Here is a 20,326-nt window from a genome sequence, read left to right as displayed (position 1 = left end):
TGTCTTCTTTCCTATTAAATGTGCCTACCGAGAGTGAATCTTTGGATTAACCGACTAAAGACCTTTCTTCTTGCAGCCAATTTGCAGCAATGCTGTGACTCATGCTCATAACTAAATGTCTTAGAAGTTTCCTTATACCGGTTCACTTTTATGATTTGTGAAATTGGAATAGTATAGTTTTGTGAGGAGTAAATAAGATATGTAGGCAAGAAAATTAGTGTAGGCGCCTCTGTGTAATAAGTGCTCAGTAAAAAACCAAACCCATTGCCATCAAGTCAATTCCAACTCATAGCGGCCCTACAGGACAAGGTAGAACTTCCCCACTGCGTTTCCAAGGCTGTAAAAAAAAAAAAAAAATTTTTTTTTTTTTTTTAATCTTTATGGAAACAGACTGCCACTTCTTTCTCCCACAGAGCAGCTGGTGGGTTCATATCACCAACCTTTGGGTTAAGGAACCCTGGAAGACTTAACCACTTTGCCACCAGGGCTCCTTCAGTGCTAAGTGGGTGTTAGCTATTGAGTTACATTGGCTTTCCTTCAGCCATTGAGAATACAACTGGTCATTTCTACATCCCACAGCCTGTTTTGAGGCTCTAGTAGTAAATACTGCTTCCAGAGACAGACTATAAGCTTTACAAATTTGCTTGAGTCTCCAATGAGTCTTCAGCTTTTGTGATCTCCAAAACTCATGGTAGGATGTATCAGTATCTTCCTCACAAAATTGCATAGGAAGGCACTTTTCCCTATCATACATTGTCATTCTTATAGGAAAAGAGAAAAAATCTCGGATCCACTCAAATGAAGCAACCATATCTTTCTTCATTCTTTCAATCAGTCATCATTCAGTATCTGTGAAACATCTATTATATGCCAGGCACAGTGCTTAGTACCTGGGATACAGACCTGAATGACAAATCCCTCCCTCGGAAGATAATACATTGGTGGAGAAGTAAACCAGGACATGGGTGGTTGTAATTAATAATGACAAATGTTGAGCTGAAAATAAACACAAGATGGAAGGAAGCACAAAGTACAGACTCTAGATACCCAAACGAGGGAGTCAAGAATGGAGACTCCAGGGAAGTTGCAACAAAGCTGGATCCTGAAGGAGGAGGACTAGTTAGCCAGACAAAGTGAGGTAGGAATTTCCTAAGAGAGATGACATAAGAGGCATCTACAGACCTCTAGGAATATGCCATGTATCTGTGTGAGTATTGATAGTGGGATCTGTGATGCCAGGGGTGGAGGACATTGGAAAAGACCATATCCAGAAGGGCTTATGAACCAAGCTAGGGAGTTTGGACTTTACTTTTTCCCCTCTGGTGTCTGTTGATGGACTCCATCTCTACCTTCTTGTGAAAAAAAAAAAAAAAGTGATGAAAGTAAATTCCTGTTGGTATTACTGAGAAGATTCAGCAAATGTATTAAAAAAAAAAAAAAAAAAAAAACCAGAAGGACCTGTCTTTTTTCCTGGGTGACTTAGAGATCTATATAAAGATTTAACATTTATTAATTGATTATAATTGGAGTACCTAGGAGGACAGTTATAAAACAGAGAAACCAATTTGTTTTCTATTCTGAGAATGATAATAACGGCTACTGAATTAAACATATTTGTTGTAGAAATGCCTTAATATTTACTTGCTAATTTATTCTTCGTATTTATTGCTAAAACGAATGTATATATTTTTATGTTTTCTTCCTGCTTTGAATGCTTTGTGGAATAATTTAGGCCTAAATAAACTATAAATGCTATATTTTTTAAAATTCCCATGTATTGTTATTTTGTGTAATAAAAATTAACTTCCTGTTGTGAGAATTTGGAATGAAGTAGCACAGCAAGTCATTTTTCTATAATTTTGTAAACACCAACTCTTTGTTCATAGTCCAACACATATAAGACAGAAAAGTTCTTGCACTTAAGAATATTACAAAAGAGTTAAAAACGTAGATAAGCATACTGAGCAAAATAACAGTAATGTATTTAAATTACATTTTGTAACTGTTCTAGAAGAGATATTGTAAATTAAGAGAGCAAATACGCAATTGTCAGAGGAATCAAGTGGAGACTGCGGTGGTTACAAAATGGGGGAATATGGAGCAGGCAACCTTTGACCTTTGGTATGAGCCTTGACGGATGTGTGATAGGTGGGTGTGATTTGTATTGGCAAGGAGGAAGGAAGTCTGAGAATAAGGTGTAGTCATGGAAGAGCATTGGATATTGAGAATAAATTGGTCTGGTTGTCAGGGTTGGGGATTTCATCTGAAAACGAATAAAGTAAAATCTCAGAGATAATTGAGGTAATCTTGTCTATTTTCTTCCCTTCCTCTCTCCTTTTCCAACTGTGTCATTAGAGGGGAAAATATCTCTTATGGGGTATCCACGTAACTCTATTTTCTCAGCGTTATCATGCGAGGAGCTGCTGATGGTTGACGATGGAGCAATTAGATTCATTCTTAAAAGGACAAAGCAAACCACTTTGGTGACTGGATCATTCATCTGCTGTGTATATTGTTTGATATGTCTGCATAATTTATCAAGACACTTCAGAACCTCCACGTCACCTGCTCCTCAGATCAGAAGGTGATTGTGGCTTTGGGTGGATATTAATCAGCCACAGCACTGCCTGGTCAGAAAGAGCAAGTGTCCTAGCCTTTTACCTCATGAGACCTTGGGTGTCCATCCAGCGTAGGTCCCAGGGGAACCGCATTTGATGGACTGGAGTGGTCGGCTTGCTTCAGGTGAGATGCCTAGTGGAATGTTCAACCTGTGTTTGGAAGCTTCCCTTTCTCATAGTACCTCATTGTCACTCGCAAGAGCATTGTCTACTGTTACTTCCTGTCCCCAATTCTTGAACACTTTTATACTACAAACTTGAGGTTACATGTGAGCGTTAGGAATCCATGAGCAGAGTTTTCAAACTGCAAATAGCACAAGTTTATACATGTATGCTTTTATTTTACTTCCTTCAAATGTAAATGCTCGTTTAATCCATGATGTGCAAGTTAATTATTGGAAGACACTTGTGATGCACCCTCAGAAGTCAAGGTGACCTCTTGATAACTTGTCATTTCAGCAGTACTCCCCGTTATTAGAAATGCTAAAGGCTTCATGGAGATATTAACATATGTTTTGAGGTGCTAACACCTCAGTACGGTTTAGTCAAAGAGAACCTGGGACAACACCACAGGAGTCCAGGGAAGATTTCGATGGAGAGAAACTCTATTTCTCCATGAAACACTAAAGGGGGAAGGTGAGCCAAAGAAATTTTTTTTGTACTTTGCAATTTTTCCTAAATTTGGTTCTGCTCCAACATAATGGAATTATAAAAGCTGTACTTGCCAAAAAACTAAATATGAACAAAAATGGAAAAGACGAGATGTTTGTAGGGGGACTGTAAGCATCTGGTGTTAAGAAAGAAAAAAGTCAATAGAATGTTCAGTTGATATAAAAAGTAACTAATTCTAAAGCATTTTCTGGTAATTCTTGGTAAGATGTTTCCTCAGGACTATGTCTAGTGGCAACTTTTGTTGAATCAAATTCCTATTTTGATTGGATTTTTACTAAATCCTATAAAAAAAAATTAGACCTTCCTTCTCAAGTTAGAGTTTACCATTTTCGTACATGTAGAAAAATCAGAATCTTCTGTAATCATATATCAACTGGAAATATTTTAATATTTATATTCTATCAGCTATCTACAGTGTATCAAGACAATCATTTTTCCTTCATGTTTCAAATGGTTATTAGATTTGCCGCTTAAGGCTGTGCGGCATATGTTCCAAATATTTAGAGATATTATTGTTTTTTTTTTTTTATTATTATTGTGTACCACTTAGAGAAATAGTGCAGTTGGGCTTTTATCCTTTCATTTCCCATGATGACTTGGCAGAAGTTCTAAGGTATGGTCTTCTTAAAAAAATTGATCATGGAAGTTCCAGGGTGAACAGCCCTCTAACTGAAAAACTAAGACAGAGGAACCTTTAACCTGAGGGGAGAACTAGATTGCTGAAGTTTATTTCTGTAAGCGGAGAAAATGTCAAAGATGGGTCTAATAAACCCTCCCATGTCAAATATATTTCTTCTGTGTATTTTCAAGGACCACAGGTATCATCATTTTTCTTTAATAAAACTGGTTATCCTGTGCATAAAACTGCCTTCATTCTTGGGGGAAAAGAAAAGTCACGACATTAGAGAGGATGGTCACAATTTCATTTCTCCATTAACCTAGTTTCCCAAGCAAGAGTTGTCCCTAAAGCCCAGAAGGGTCCAGCATCAGGCTAAGATAATAACACCACAGAAGGAAGATACAAATGGAAAGCAATCTTCTACACATGGATTACCTATAAGACACACAAAGCATTAAAAGCTATTTTCTATGAAAAATAATATAGCCATGTCTTTAGTTGGAATATGTTTTGACAAAACAATAGCATGATGAAAGCATTTGGGTTTCAAAGCCATCAACAAATCATTTCTTATAAAAGTTGGAAAAGAAAACAAAACAGATGTTCTTTTTGTAGACATTCCATTATATTGCAAGAAACCAAGATTAAATATCAATATGTTAATTTCTTCTCCATACAGATGTGATCATATCACCACCTTGCATAAATTATTTAAAAGCTTTTCTCTACCTTCAGTATAAAGGCCAGACTCGAGTGATGACATATTATACATCCAAAACCTGTTGCCATCAGGTTGATCCTGACTGATAGTGACCCTATAGGACAGAAGAGAACTGCCCCGTAGGGTGTCCAAGGAGTGGCTGGTGGATTCAAACTGCCGACCTTTTGATTAGCAGCCAAATGCTTAACCAGTGTGCCACCAGGGCCCTTATCAAATTCTTACCTTGCTTTCACTTAATTATTTTAGTTCCAGTTTCCTAAAGCATCCTCATATATTGCGCTCACCCTTCAAAACTCAGCTTAATTGGATCTTATTCCATGAAACCTTCCCTGAAAAACACCTCTTCTCCCCACCTAGTCTCCATCCTCTCTGAATAAAAGCTAGCCACTCCTCTCGTTTCTCTGTCTCATCCCTCTAACTCTATTATTCCTGTATGTGTAATATTGTATGTTAATTGTTTATTTACACATCTGTCTCCTCACTGACTAACGGATAACAAAGACCATATCATTTTTATGATTTTAACCTTAGGACCCAGCATAGTGTCTGACCTGTTTGAGGAGTTCAATAAATGGTTATTGAATGAATAATTGAATAAAAACTTATACTTAATATTACATCATGAAATTTAGCAGTGAGATAATATGAAATTGTTAGAAGTAAAGCAAACATCCGGGACCTGACTGTGTAAAAGAGCTTTAATAGATTGAACATAAAGGAAGATATGTTTTAGCCAGTATGCAGCACACGGCCTTTTGTGCAAATGGGCACTTCAGTTTGCGAAATCCAAAATAGGGCTGTTCAATAGAAGACAGTCCGCTTGATGCTTCTTTGCCAGGAAGCAGAAAAACCTTTAAATTTCTGTGTTAAGGTGATTTGAAAAACGTAAAAAGAAAAAATGGAGAGACTTTTCTGTGGTCTTTTTTTGGTGCGTGTGTGTGTGCACGTGTATTTAAAATTTTTAAATGTTTCTATCCTATGGAGTGGTGGGGGCTGTATGGTTTCTGATTTGAACCTTGCTTTTTTGTTGTTGTTCTTTTTTAAACAACTCCGTTTCTGTTAGCTGCTGTTACCCCACGCACAACAGGATTTGACCTTTGTGACCCGTAGGGTTTTCATTTTCTGATTTTTTAGAAGTAGATCACTAGGCAGTTAACATATAGTAAACTGCACATATTTAATATCTATAACTTGGTAAGGTTTGACATAAGTATCCATCGGTGAAATAATCACCATAGGTTATTAAGTTAGTGAGCCTATCTATCACCTCAAGGGTTCCTCGTCATCCTTTATAATTACCTGCCATTCATTCACCCGTTATTCCAGATAATCACTGCTATGTTTTGGGCCACTGTTGACGAGTTTGCATTTTCTAGAATTTTATATAATTGGAGTTATAGACTATGTACTCTTTCTTGTCTGGCCTATTTTACTCAGCGTAATCATTTTGAGAGTCATCCATGTTGTGGCGTGGCTCATTCTTTTTATTTCTGAGTCATATTCCATGTTTGCGTGTACCTCAGCTTGTTTATCCGCTACCTGAAGATGGTCATATTGGTTCTTCCCAGTTTTTGGTTAGTCCATGTATAACTGCTGTGAAAATTAGTGTAGAAGTCTTTTTATTAACATATACCTTTTGGGTCTGGGTGATACTTTCACTTTCTCTGAGTTAATATCTAGGAGAGGAATGGCTGTATCATATAGTAAGTGTACATTTAACCTTTTAAGACTCTAACAAACTGTTTTCAAAGTGGATTTAAAATGTACATTCCCACTAGCAGTGTAGGAGAAGTCCAGTTCCTCCACAACCTCACCACCAGTTGTCGTTATTAATCTTTAATTTTAGATATTCCAGTGAGCGTGCGGTGATCTATCTTTTTGGTTCTAAATTGCATTTCCCTTTTATGACTAGTGATGTTGAACATCTTTTCTTGTGCTTATTTGCTATCTGTAAACCTTATTTGGTGAATTATCTGTTCATATATTTTACCCATTTTTTAAAAATTGTATTGTTTTCTTATTATTGAGTTTTGAGAGCTATTTATATATTATGATACAAATCCTTTATCTGACATATGATTTACAAACTTTTTTACCCACATTGAAGCTTTTTTTTTTTTCAGGCTTTTAACAGTGCCTTTAATAGTGCAGAAGTTTTTAATTAGCATGAAGTCCAGTTTGTCAATTTACCTTTTCATGGATCAGGCTTTTGGGATTGTACCAAGGAAAGCTTTGCCTAAGTCAATGTCACAAAGTTTTATCCTTTGTTTCATTATAGAATGTTTATAGTTTTAGGACTTGCATTTAGGACCAAAAGCCATAATGAGTTTTATATATTGTGCAAGATGTATACCGTAGTTCATTTTCTTGCATATGGCTATTCAGTTTTTCCAATACCGTTTACTGAACAGGCTACTCTTTCTCCATGGAAATGCGTTCGCACTTTCGCCAAGGGTATCCATATATGTGTGGGTCCAGTTCTGATTTCTCTGTTTCATTGATCAGTGTAGCTGTGTGTTCCCCAGTACGACACTGTCTCGATAACTGTTCTTTACAGTGTGTCCTGAAATCAGATAGTGTTAATTTCCTACTTGATTCTTTTTTTTTTTTTTTTTGTCTTGGCTAGTTTTCATCCTTTGCATTTTAATATGAAATTTGAATGCTTTTGTCAATTTCTACTGAAAAGTCTGCTGAGATATTGATGGATAGTGCATTAAAACTATAGATCCACTTTAGGAGAATTGATATCTTAACAATATTGAGATTTCCTACCCGTGAACATAGAATATGCCTCCATTTTATTTGTCCCTCTTTTGTTTCTCTGAGCAATGTTTTATAGTTTTTACCATAATATTTTCTGTTGTATTTATTCATAAGACTTTCATGATATTATGCTATTGTAAATGGTATTTAAATTTTTTTATTTTTTAGTTGTTTGTTGATAGTTTATAGAAATACATTATATTTTGCATATTGACCTTTTATTCTGCCAATTTGCTTAATTCACTTATTAGTTGTAGTAACATCTTTGTACATTCCATCTGATTTTCTATTAAACCAAGTGTGCTATCTGCAAATAAAGACAGCTTTACTTCTTTTTCAATCTGGAAGCCTTGTATTTCTTTGACTTCCTTGATTTCGATGCCTGTATATTGAGTACACTGTTGAACAGAAGTGATGAGAATAGATATACTTGTCTTATTCTTGAACTTAGAGAGCAAGTGCACTGTTTTTACTCTTAAGAATGGTGTTATTTCTAGATTTTTTGTAGATGTCCTTTATTAGGTTGAGGAATTTCTCTTCCATTCCTAGTTTGCTGAGAATTTTTGTCAACAGTGGATGCTGGATTCTATTAAATGCCATTGCTGTGGCTACTGAAATGATATGGTTTTCATTTTTCACCTTGCTAATACGGATAATTACATAGATGATTTTAGAGTTTTAAACCAACCTTGCATTCCAGTAATAAACTTTACTCGATCATGACATGTTATATATTATTACTGGAGTTTTATATATTACTGGATTTGATTTGCTAAAATTTTTTTTAGTGTATTTGTATCTATGTTCATGAAGGATATTGTCTACAATCTTATTTTAATTCTGATTTGTGAATCTGTGAAAATGGTCTCATAGAATGAATTGAAAATAGTTCCTTTTCAATTTTCTGGAAGAGTTTCTGTAGAATTGGTGCGATTTTTTCCACGAATGTTTGATAGAATTCAGCAGTAAATCACGCGAGCTTGGGGTTTTATTTTGTGGGAAAGTTTTTAACGACAATTTCAACGTTTAAAGTAGACATATGGCTACTCAGACTTTCTAGATTCTTCTGGAATGACCTTTGGTGGTTTGTATTTTTCAAGAAATGTGTCCATTTCTTCTAGGTTGTTATGGGTATTGGTATAAAATTCGTCAGAATATTTTCTTATTATCCTTTTAATACATGTAGAGTCTATAGTGATTTAACTTTTTTATTTCTAATATTGATAATTCGAGTCTTCTCTGTTTTTGTTTCTGATCATACTGGTTGGAGGCTTGTTATTTATTCATCAGAGCTTTTGATTTTATTGATTTACTCTATTGACTTTCTTTTATTTCATTGATTTTCCCTATACATTTTTTTCTATTTACTTTGCATTTAACTAGCCTTATTTTCCCAGTGTCTTAACACGAAAGCTGAGATCACTAATTGTGACTTTTCTTTTTTTCCAACATAGGTATTTAGTGCTGTAAACGTCTCCCTCAATAATGCCTTAACATTAACTTATACATTCTGATATGTTTTGTTTTCATTTTTATCCGGTTAAAAATACTTTCTAATTTTCTTTTTGCTATTTTCTTTGACCTATGGGTTTTTTTTTTTTTTTTTATGGGTTATTTGTACATGTGTTACTTAGTTTCCAAATATTTGTGAATTTTCTAGAGATTTTCTGCTATTGATTTCTGTTCAATGTGATTGTGGTCAGAGACCTACTCTGTAGAACTTGAATCTTTTTAGATTTATTGAGATTTGTTTTATGACCCAGAACAGGATCTATAATGGTAAATGTTCCTTGTGCACTGAAAAGAATATAGATTTTTGGGTGGGGCATTTCATAAATGTGAACTAGTCACGTGGGTTGATGGTATTGTTCTAGTCTTCTGCTTACTGATTTTCTGTTTTCTTGTTCTATCCGTTATTGAGAGAGGGGTATTGAAATCTTCAGCTATAACTATAACTTTGAATTTGTCAGTTTCTTCTTGTAGTATCAATTTTTGTTTGGTATATTTTGAAGCTCCGTGTTCAGGTGCATAAATATTTAGGCTTGTAAGGTCACTAAATGAATTGACCCCATTATCTTATAAAATGACCTAAATATTTAGGATTGTAATATCACTGAATGAATTGACTCCATTATTATTATAAAATGACCTTCTTTATCTCTCACATTATTCTTTGTTCTGAAATCTGCTTCGTCTGACATTAGTAATAATTATTCCTGCTTTATTTTGATTCACGTTAGTTTAGTATAACTTTTTTCACCCTTTTACAGACTTGTGTCTTTATAATTATAGGGCACTCTTTGTAGAAAGCCTATACTTATATTTTTGTTTTCTAGTTTTTTTTTCAAATTCTAAACTGTCAAACTCTTTTCTATCAGTGTTTTGTTTTTGATGATTTCCATTGTTGTGTCTTGAAATTATATGCTAGTTTGGCAGTTTGAATCCACCAGGTGCTCCTTGGTAACCCTTTGGGGCAGTTCTACTCTATCCTATGGGGTCACTAGGACTTGGAATCCACTTTACAGCAATGGGTTTTTTTTTCAACCTTTTGCCCTGTACATTTGTAGACACTAAATCATTTTCACACACCAGATCCCTGCAGTTCTAAGGAATCTGTCTTGATTTCACTGTTTATAAAACAGTAAGCCAGAAAAAATAAAATAACAGTTTTGAGAATGACATGTTTTAAACTCTCAGATTGAAAGAAAAAGGGCTTAAACTCCTTTTCTTTTTGCAAGTATCTGTGCATATAGGAAATCAGTATTCTGATCACTCTGAAGAAAATAACTGTCATTGTCAGCTGAGAAAAAGCATGGCCTGAGGTGACCTCCTGAATCTGCAGCCACTTCACCTCGATCTCCACAGACACCTCCCTCTTCCACCCCGCCATCAACACTAACCTAACCTGCTGTTACAGCTTCTCCTAAAAGGTCTTCACTTCTCCGGTTTGGGTGTCTTCAAATCAGCCGTTCAAATTGCAGCAAAAATGATCTTTTCAAAATGCAAATTTGATCATGTTACTGTCTAGGCATAAAGCATTTTGACATTTTCTCATTTCCCTTTACATAAAGACACAAAAATCTTTAAATCGGCTTATCAACATTGTGTGTGTTCGCTACTGCCTGCCTCCCCACCTCATCTTCTAGTACCCTTCCCGGTGTCCTTGGTGCAGGGCTTCCAACCAGTTCCTTCAGGCTCGAACCTCTGCTGAGAATTTGCATTTCTAATAAGCTCCCAGAAAGTTATACATAAGAATCACCTGGGGATCTTATTAAACTCTAGATTCTGATCAGTATATCTAGAGTGGAAATGCAAAATCTCAACAGGAAACTTGTTAGAAATACAAATTCTCATCTTAGGGGTTTGGAAGGGAACAAACCGGTTCTAACTTGTTTGAAGCCCTGCCTTGGTGCCCCTGCTAAGTAGACTTTCTGTCCTCGTTGTAATCTTCTCTGCCTCCTGACGTTTGCTTATATTCTGCTCTTTGTATGGAAACTCTTTATCTACTTTTTCTATTACTTTTCCTTCAGATTTCAGCTCTGGTGCCACTACCTCAAGAAAATATTTCCTATCCTCCCTTTTCCTCCTTTGCTCTGTCTTCTTCAGAAAACTTATCCTAATATGTCATTAAATATTCATTGGTGAAGGTTGCATGGGAACAGCCGCTTTACCTTTTTTGCCTTGTCATTGTAGCACTAGAGCCTTCCACCAGATCTGATACAGAACGCATATGAAATACTTCTTAAGTAAATAAAACTTAAGTCCACACACACATACACACAGAGAATCCAGGTCTGGACTAAGAGACTAGTCTGGGATGGGACCCTAATATGGAGATCAGAACACAGAACATACTAGGCCGTGTGCCAGGCAGGCTCAGCTCTAGTCTTCCACTTGTTGTTAACTGACTGTGAGTAAGGAAATTTTTTCTGGCCTTAATTTCCTCAGTTGTGAAATGAGAACATCGGATGATATGATTTCTGAAGTACTTTAATATTCTATGATTTCATGACAATTTTAAATAATATGTGTTAATTATTTACATTTCTGCCAGTAATCCCATTTTATACGAGCTTGTTTTAATTAGTACCCATAACGGAAGTATTATACATGGACACATTAAAATTCTAAGGATTTCTTTGTTTAAAACTGAAATAAATTATTCATCTGATATAATTTTTTTTTTTTCTGGGAACTCTGTCAAATCCTTAGAATCCATTAAATTTCCTGCTCTTGTGGCTGAAAATTTCTACTGATCAATCATGTAATCATGTAGAGAGTAGGATTCTCAGAAAATAATGGAATTTTAGTTCTTTACATGCTTTGAATATGAACCTAGGATATTTCCCATTACAACATTTCCCTGAATGCCAGGTAAAATCCAATGAATGAAATTCTGTGATGCAGACTTTCCAAGCTGCCTACTTGGCCCTTTCACTAAGCCTGTAAGCTCCTTTTGAGCTAGTACTTGGGGATGCAGCAGAAAGAATGAACTAATTGCATAGCTCTTTAGCTTGCATTTGACGATTGACTCATAGCATAGCTTTTAGCCTGCCTTTAATGTCTTTTAGTTTGGTGTTTCAGACTTTCAATATTTAAATTGAAAAACATCAATTTCATAACTTAGTTTTCTTTCTTTTTTTTTTTTTTTGTGCCCTCTTCTTACAGAGTTAGATTGGGTTCAATTCTCCATTTTCATGAATAAAGCCTCAGGCAAAGTATTTGTGTTCCATGATACAATTAATACGTCTATAAGATGGAAATAGTAAGACCAGCTGCATAGAAATGATGGGAGGATTAAGATGTCATCCTTGATATAGCACCTAAAGTACAGTAAAAAAAAAAAAGTACAGTAGATACCTAAAATACAGTCATTATTAAGACAGGAACTATGTTACTACCAAGTCAGGACACAAAACTGACACATCAGCAAATCTGACATATTTACAGTCTCCTATGACTAAAAAAAAATTTTTTTTTTATGACTAAGGTAAAAATAAATGTAGGATATTTTCTAGTCAAATCCCTTCCTTTTATAGATAAAACTGAGTTTTTTAAAGATTAAATGACTTATGAAAGAATTTCCGACAAGACAATACAATTCAGTGATTTAAGCCTTCTCAATTTATGTATTACACTCTACTTTTAAGTGGTTCTACAAAGCTTGCTGGAGCAGGAGACAAGTCCGTTTTAGAGAAGAGAAATTGGGTTGTTTTGGCATTGATTCTTATTATCTTCCACATTAGCCCAAATTACCTGAATAGTGAATTTTAATGGACAGCACCAGAAATAGTATTTTCTAGAATTTGGTGAAGCCTTTTTTTTTTTAGTGTATCATGGTTTTTACTGGCCATGATAAAATTGATATATTGTTTTCCTTCAAAGTATATTATTGCTACCACTAAGACATGAGTAGCTCAAATTCAAATAAAGTCTTTAATGTCTCTCATGAAAAGATATTTATGTTTTGAATTTTAATGTTGCTCTATCCAGCACCTATCCTTCAAAACATAATAGTTGCCAAGGAGATGTCCCTGAAAACTCTGATCGATAAATACTCACCTCTCCCATATTTAAATCCTTGAAACACAGATAGTCCTTCTTGCACATTCAAGGAGATAATTGTGTTCAAGCCACATTAACAAACTTTTATTGAACACCTACTTAAGACTCTGTCATTTGTGATGATGGTTCCATTAATTCGAATCTTTACAGATGTCAGTAACATGGAGCTGAGAGTGTTGTCTGGCTCTTCTACCTTACTACTGCAGCGTGAGGCACACAGATCTTTAAGATATGAAAAATCCGAGGAATCATACTGTGCCCTTTGCTTCGGGAGCTCACTCGCCTGTGGCAGATTGCTTGGCACTGATTCAGTGAGCAGATTGATGGAAGGAAAGAAAAAGCTGCTTCCTTTTAGCTCTAACTGAGGCTTCATCCTATTCCTCACTCAAGTAACCAGAGCTCCCTGGTGAGATAACAGCCTTGGGCCCCTGGATAGGAAGAAGACAGATAGGTACTGAAGGTATTCCATGACACTAGCTACAGATTGAAAACCAAACCCACTGCCATCGAGTTGATTCCAACTCATAGTGACCCTGTAGGACAGAGTAGAACTCCCTCGTGGAGTCTCCAAGAAGCACCTGGTAGATTCGAAATGCTGACCTCTTGGTTAGCAGTCTTGCAGTTAACCACTATGCAACCAGGGTTTCCACAGATTAAAAAGGATTTTTAAAAATATTGCAGTGTTTGAGGCTGCTATGCAAATGGTTTGAAAGGAAGGAGATAAGCAGGGCACCTGTCAGTGACAAGATGGCAGACAAGATAACAAGGGAGCATCTCCGAAAAGGTGGAAAATAGCTCATTAGAAAACTTGACTGAGAGACCTCCCCTGTGAGATCGTTAAACAACATTGTGAAAATTCCAGGAAGAATGGAGAACAGCACACACGCCAGTTTTAGGAACATAGTGTGAATTATTAGATGAGGTAAAGGTAACATACATGACACTGCAATAAATGGGTGAGAATATTGCTGACTTGACTGAAAGGGGTGTCCCAGTGGAGACTGATGTTGTTGTTAGCTGCTGTTCAGTCAATTCCAACTCATAGTGACCCTGTGTACAACAGAAGGAAACTCTGCCTGGTCCTGCGTCATCCTTACAATCGTTGTTATGCTTGAGCCCATGGTTGCGGCCGCTGTGTCAATCCATCTCACTGAGAGTCTTCCTCCGTTTTACTGACCCTGTACTTTACCAAGCATGATGTCCTTCTTAGGGACTGATCCATCCTGATCACATGCCCAAAGTATGTGAGACGAAGCCTTGCCATGCTTGCTTCTAAGGAGCAGGAGACTGATAATATATACAATTACGAATAATTCATGACACAGGCTTAATACAGGCGTATCACTGCAAGTGTCATCACGAAGCAGGAGGAATGATAGTAACTTTTTCTATGATTATATTGTAAGAAATGTATTCTACTTTCTAGTGGTATATAATCAATTTGTTTACCTGCATCCGTGTTTCTTACTTTCATATTATGTAATAGCAGAGATGGATTAGTGTCTCTACAAGTGGTTTAAATGGCTACTGCTTTTCCACACTACCAGCTTTGGAGAGAGGCGGTAAGATTGATAGCTCACTCCAGCATTGGAGAACGGAAGGAGAAGAGTGTGAGTTGGCAAATAAAGCATTGCTAGTAACACATTATTTATCTTGGTAAGTACCTTCGTGCCACCAAAGTTAAAGCTTTCGTTGAAGTCAGGAATAAATTCCAGACCTCTGACTGTAGCTAAGCCTTTTGGTTTATAGGCAACTGTTAACATCAAAGCTATAAATAGTCAATAGAAACTGAACTGTAAGTATCCCTTCCACCTGACCTGTCCAGCCACCGATCCCTCACACAAATTCATCCTTTTCAACCCTTGCCAGGTGGATGAATACAAGCAAATACTATAGAATAGATGAATTAATAGATGTATGAATGAATAACTGCTACTATCTTAATTAAGACTCTTTTCATTTAAAATTGGCATAGCTTAAGCCAAAGGTTAACTCTTGGAAAGATACTGGAATATCTCAAAATATTAAATGAAAAGTTGGAAAACAAGGTCTTAAAAAGGGGAAAAACTAGAGTATTTCTGGGTGCATGGATCTTCAACATGGGACATTCCTTGTAACACAGGGGCACGGTGTAAGAAAAGTGTTTGCTACACTATGTGACACATATGAATGAGACAAACTTACCAAAATACAAATATAGGCTCTATGGCTCTCAAGTTTATATCTCTAGCTTTAACCTCTTTCCTGAGATTCAGACTTATAAATCCAGCTCACTACTTGACATCTACACTTGGATATCTAATGGACATATAAAAGCAAATATTCCCCAACAGAGCTCCTCAAACATACACCCACAAGTAGCTCCTCTACCAGTGTTCACTGTCTCCGTAGATGGTGCATCCATTCACCCAGTCATCGTTGCATACAAGCTTAGAGCCATGATTTTCATGTCTCAATCTCTCTGTCTCTCTCACAACATTGAGAAAGCCCTTATCAAATACTGGTATCTCTGCTTTCAAAATATAACCACAATATCACTTCTCTACATCTTCATCATTATCACCCTAGTCTAAGGTATTATCGATTCTCAGCTAGATTATTACAATAGCTTATTGGATCATCCTGAATCAATCTTCCCTCCACCCCTTGACAATGTGTTTTCTGCAGAATTAGTTTTCTGATACTACATCATATTTTTTTTTCATTTGTTTCGTAAAAATTCTCCAGGGTCTTTCTTTATCCTAAGAATAACAGACTAAGTCCTTACCTCTTCTTACCTGGCCCTACTTGGTCTGCCTAGTTCCTGACTGCCTTCTCTGCCCTCTATCCCTTTGTTCACTGTTCCACCACATTGCATATATTAACTAGTGCAATACTTTGGCAGCAATCCTAGGGACCCAGAGTCTTCTGTATCCAAAGAAGAGAAGAGAGGGTAGAGCAGGCACACCTCTTTCTTCACCACTTTGGCCTGGAATATCAAGCATCAGTTTTGCTTGCATTTTATTTTTGAGAACTAGCCACCCAGACACAGCTAGATGTAAAGGTGGCTGGTAAATGTAGGTTCTGATTAGGCAGCCTATCCCAGACACAACTCCACACTCAGGAAAGGATAGCATGAAACTTGGATTGACCTTCCATGCCTCATTAGCCTATCTGCTACTTCTTGAAAACACTGACAATGCTCCCTCCTCAGGACATTTTATTTGATGTTTTCTTTGCCTGGAACACTTTTCTTTTCTCAGCTTCTGCATGGCTCATTTCTTCACTTCATTCTGGTCTTTGCTCAAACTTCACCTGTTCACAGAGGCTTTCCTAACCATCCACTGTGTCTTTATAGCACTTGACTCTAACTGGTGTCATAGCACGTATTTGCTGTTTGCTTTCTCTGTCCCTACCAGAAATTAAGTTCTGTGATTTCTAGGATGGTCTGCTTTATTTTCTACTGTATTCCCATTGCCAAAAACTGTGTTTGGCAAGTTATCGGAGCTCATAAATATTTTTTTGAATAAATGAATGAATGTACAGGGGGACAATATTTCAAGGAACTCAAATTTCAATTTTAAAGCTTTGAAAATTAAGAATGATTATTTCTAAGTAGGAAAACCCCAAAACCAAACCCAGTGCTGTCGAGTTGATTCTGACTCATAGTGACCCTATAGGGCAGAGTAGAACTTCCCCACATGGTTTCCAAGGAGTCACTGGTGGATTTGAACTCCCAACCTTTTGGGTAGCAGCCAAGCTCTTAACCACTGCACCACCAGGGTTCCTCTAAGTAGGAAATGAAGTGTTGATTCTTTAAGCAAACATGCAAGGCTTCATATAATCTCTGGAAGTGGGAAAAGATAACCCCATCTCAAACTGGACAAGTGGGTTCAGACTAGATGGCATTCTGGACTCTGGGTATTACTTTCCATGAAAGTAAGAGCCATACAATATTTTTGAGCAGGAAATGACATACTCAGATTTGTCATTAAGAAATACAGTTGTGTGGTATGAATGCAGAGAAGACCAGGGAGAGACTGGATGGAGATAGAGCAGAAATTGTCTATTGGAAAGGAAGCGAAATACAACACAACACACAATATTTTCCAGGCAGAGTACTGAGAATTTAACAATGGCCCCTGTCTTAAAATGGCCTCCCAATAATCCTGTGTCGCAGGCATTTTCACCTATTATTTTACAGTGGAGAATGCGGAATTTCAGAAGATAAATAACTGGTGCAAGATTATGAAGTTAAGAACTGACTCAAAGAGATTTGTCTATTTTCGTATAGATCGATTGTTTGTTTTTAGGATATTTTAGCAAGCAGTGCAATTGATTCTTCCAGGGTGAAGAGGGCCTATTTTTCAACAGTGACTTGACAGTAAAATCAGAGATGGGATGGGATGGAGATAGTGGAAAGCATAGGGGGGAGAAGTGACTGACACTTGGTGGCATTAATCAAGATACGGAATCTAATGGGAAAAACAGATTTACCAACAGGGATGCTGCTGATCTGTGCTGGTTTGCTCTGAATCTCAAGTACTAGCAAATCTTTGGAATATTTATTTTAACTCTACATTTACAGATGAATATTAAGTAACACCTTTAGTCTATAACTCTTACTATTACAAATTATTATTTGTAACGCTTTGCGATTAACATTTCTACTAGAAACACTTCCCAGCAACTAACACGTAAATAAATTCTGCATCGTACTAAGGATCAGTGACTTTCGGACCCAGGAATGTAAACGTATTCACACAGCCAGCTTTACCAAGAATCACCATGATTCTGTTCCTAGGCCAAGCACAGATGGGCTGAAAAACAGCAAACATAAGTAATGATAAATGGAGGGATATCAGATTAGAACAGGTGTCTAGCAGGATACCTCAAGGATTGGTACTGGGCCCAGCCTTATTTAAAACTCTCATTAATGACCTGGAAAAGCAGGTAAGCAGTATGTCGAGCTTGGAGAGATGCTGTAAAAACCAGAGGGAGATGCAATAACCTGCAGACACAATCCTTCGAATTCCAAAACACAGTCTAGTTTCAAGTGAATGAAGGGAAACCAATTATGCACTTTTGACCTATATTAAAGTTGATTTATATAACTGGAAAGTAACAGACTACACAGGTCATCTCTTAGCTCAATATTTTCCAACTTTTTAGTATATAAACCATAGATAAATAGTAGTATTTATTTAGAAACCTGATGTGCAAGCAAGGATCAGCTTAGTCGGGAGATGACTGGTCTATAGACTTTAGCTGCCCCAGACCATACTCAACTGTCTAAGGACTGAGAGGGATAAACTTCTTCCCCCACCTTTAACCCATTCAAGGAAAAATGTTGGGATATTCTAAATCCTCTCCCCTCCCTGCCTTATTTTTGGCAAATATTCCAAGAAAACTTGTTTCTTTGATTCAAGATTGCAATGTAAGTATTTAGGGGAAAAGGATATAGCTTTGAGCCTTTTCACGTCATTAATTTTGGTGAAGAATCACTTCGGAGCCACCTGCAGTGGTGCTACAGGTGTCTGAGGGCAACGATGAGGGAGTTAAGGAGAAGGGTTTACTTCGATTAGTTTTAATATTGTAGTTGCTCTGAAGATGTTACTGAAAAACAAGGAAAGGGGAATATCCTTCTCTTGAAGGTGATGAAATTGAGCATCCTAGAAGATAAAATGCCTTGTCCAAGGCCCTTTGCGACTGGTAGAGATAAAACCAGAACCCAGATCTCTTCATCACCAAATTCTATGCTTTCGCTGCATCATCAAGGGATGTATGTTCTCCACATATTTCAAGTACTTCCCTGTGTTTCCTGCATCTTTTACAACTTCCAGATTGAGACAAGAGTCTCTCCTCTCTCTTCCTCTTGCTGTGAGCAGTAACATCTTTCTAGACAAGGAATTCTGTGACAGCTTGAATCCCTGAGTGATTGTGTGGAGGAGAAACTTCAGCCAATCCATGAAGAACATGTAACATATATGAAAAATCAACCTTCATTGGTATTAGGGGTTCATTTGTTAACACTGTATTTACGTAATCTATCTTGAATGAAACAATGAAAGTCACCAAAATCATTTTAGAAAGGCAAAAGTAAAATAGTGACATAATGAATAAAATGGTTAAATTCTAAAATTCTAAAGCTTTCACCCACTATAAAACCCATAAAAACTATTCAGATAAGTTATTTCTTTTTTTGTCATCAAGTATTTATTAAGGAAGGGCATGCAGGTTTTCTGTAGCAAATCAATCCCGTAGTACTAATAATTATTTACAATAATATATTAAGAATCATGAATAATGAAACATTCTGAAGTCTTGGTCAACTTCTTTACATTTTCAGTCTTACTGCAGGTTCTGTTGTTGTTAGGTGCCATTGAATTGCTTACAACTCACAGCAACGCTACATACTACAGGACAAAACACTGCCTGGTTCTGTGCCATCCTCATGATCATTGTTATGCTTGAGCCCATTGTTGCAGCCACAGTGTCAATCCATCTCATTGAGGGTCTTCCTTTTTTTCACCGACCCTTTAGTTTACCAAGCATGATGTCCTTCTACAGAGACTAGTCCCTCCTGATAACAGGTCCAAAGTATGTAAGACAAAGTCTCACCGTCCTGGCTTCTAAGGAACCTTCTGGTTGTGCTTCTTACCAAACTGATTTGTTCGTTCTTTTGGCAGTCCCCAGTATAGTCAGTATTCTTTGCCAACACTATAATTCAAAACCATCAGTTCTTCTTCAGTCTTCCTTACTCATTGCTCAGTTTTTGCATGCATATGAGGTTATTGAAAACCTCATGGCTTGGGTCAGGCACACCTTAGTCCTTAAAGTGACATCTTTGCTTTGTTAAAAGGGATTTTTTAAAGAGACCTTTTGCAGCAGATTTGCCCAATGCAATGTGTTGTTTGATCTCTCGACTTCTGCTTCCTTGGGTGTTGATTGTGGAGCCAAGTAAAATGAAATCCTTGACAACCTCAATCTTTTCTCAGTTTATTATGGTGTTTCTTATTGGTCCAGTTATGAGGATTTTTGTTTTCTTTATGTTGAGGTGTAATCCATGCTGATTTCATTTTTCCTAATTCTAAATAGGACACACTTCTAGTACTCTGGAAATTACAGGATAAGGCTGTGCTCATCTTCAGAATAGGCTTCACAATATTATTTAAGCTGAAGCTATGGACATACTTTCATCACTTCCTATTTCTCCAAACTAGATAGACTTTGAATTTATTTGGAGACAGACATCCTTAGATAGAATCCACTTCTTCCAGTTGGATTAATGTAATGAATTTTTTTTTTTCTGGATTGTCCCAAGCACCATTATTTCTCCTTTCTTCCTAGAATGCAAGCCTCCTGTTCCTCTTTCCTCTTTGGAGTTTA

The sequence above is a fragment of the Loxodonta africana genome, chromosome 19 (assembly GCF_030014295.1).
Source record: "Loxodonta africana isolate mLoxAfr1 chromosome 19, mLoxAfr1.hap2, whole genome shotgun sequence".
Classification (NCBI taxonomy): Eukaryota; Metazoa; Chordata; class Mammalia; order Proboscidea; family Elephantidae; genus Loxodonta; species Loxodonta africana.
This window is presented reverse-complemented; position numbering follows the sequence as displayed.